Source organism: Stegostoma tigrinum, chromosome 3 (genome assembly GCF_030684315.1).
Source record: "Stegostoma tigrinum isolate sSteTig4 chromosome 3, sSteTig4.hap1, whole genome shotgun sequence".
Lineage (NCBI taxonomy): Eukaryota > Metazoa > Chordata > Chondrichthyes > Orectolobiformes > Stegostomatidae > Stegostoma > Stegostoma tigrinum.
Genome location: NC_081356.1, coordinates 65,720,446 through 65,721,892, shown reverse-complemented (window position 1 = coordinate 65,721,892; position 1,447 = coordinate 65,720,446).

The window sequence follows — 1,447 nt, the reverse complement described above, 5'->3', positions numbered from 1 at the left end:
AAATTGTTGGATCAGTTTTAGTTGTTGTGGCTAAACAATGATGTGTCACTTCTTGTAACTGTCTGTGAAACTGTCAGTTTGATTTTTGTCCCCTCGTCTTTAGATTGTGGTTGTCAGTTGTGATGTTAGCTTGGTCTTCAGTTTGTGGTGGTTTGTTGCTGTGTTGGGGTACTGCCCTCCTGCCTCCTTTCCCCGCAATTTCTCAAAAACAAAGCAGTGGCATACCTCGCATAGGAGGAATATAATTCCCCGTTAACTGTAGTTTTGATTAAACCATTCTTGGAGAAAACCGAATAAAAACAAAGATTAAATGCAATTACAAAATTGGTTTAGTATATTTACAACCATGTATGTACTTGTTCTCTTATCTATTTTGGTCAGAAGAATAAAAAAGACAATTTACTACCTAAATGGAGGGAAACTTTACAATGCTTAGGTAGCGAGGATCTGGGTGTCCTTGTGCATGAGACCCTGAAAACTAGTAGGCAGGTACAACAGATAACAAGGAAGGAAAATGGAATTTTGGCATTTATTTCTAAAGAAATGGAGTATAAAAGTAGGGACGTGTTGTTGCAACTATGCAAGGCATTGGTGAGTCTACATCTGGAATACTGCAAACAGTTTTGGTTCCTTTACTTGAGGGAGTACGTAACTACACTGGAGGTAATTCAGCAAAGGTTCGATAGATTAATACCAGAGGTGATAGATTTATCTATATGGAGAGATTGAGCTATTTAGGCTATACACACGAGAGTTTAGAAGGGTGACAGGAGGCTTAATTGAGGTATATAAGATGCTAAAAGAGATTGACAAAGTAAACGTAAAGTCAATATTTTGCCTTCTGGGGAAATCTAGATTGCGACCTTATAGTTTTAGATTAAGGGGAGGCAGATTTTTAAAAAAAGAGATGAGGAGGAATTATTTCTGCAAATGGGTCATGAATCGTTGTAAGTCACCACTCTTGAGTTATATTCATGTGTTTATGTCTCATGAAAGGGTAGGCTGACTATAATGTGACCCAGAAGTAAAATAATTTTTCTTCAGAATTTCAAGATTGAACTTTTAGGTTAAGTTCACCAAACAAAACAAAGTAGGAAACAAAACCATAGGAATGGCAGTAAGTTATACTGAATAGCCTTTTAATGCAGGAACTCTAATAGACCATTTATTATTGCTAAATCTTGACCATCAAACTTACATCAGTTTTAGTTTTCACAGAATGTTTACATTCTGCAGCCTAGAATCATTCTCAGTAGGTTAAGTATTTGGAGATATACTTATGTCACGTTTATGTTAACCACTTTAACATTTGGCATCAACTAAAACCATTCTTATGTTTGATTGACATGAGATAAAGTCTGTACACAAAATAATCCTTTAAAAAGACAATAGTTTTACTGACATGTTGAACCATGATTCAGTGTTCAGATACACCTACAAATCAAAG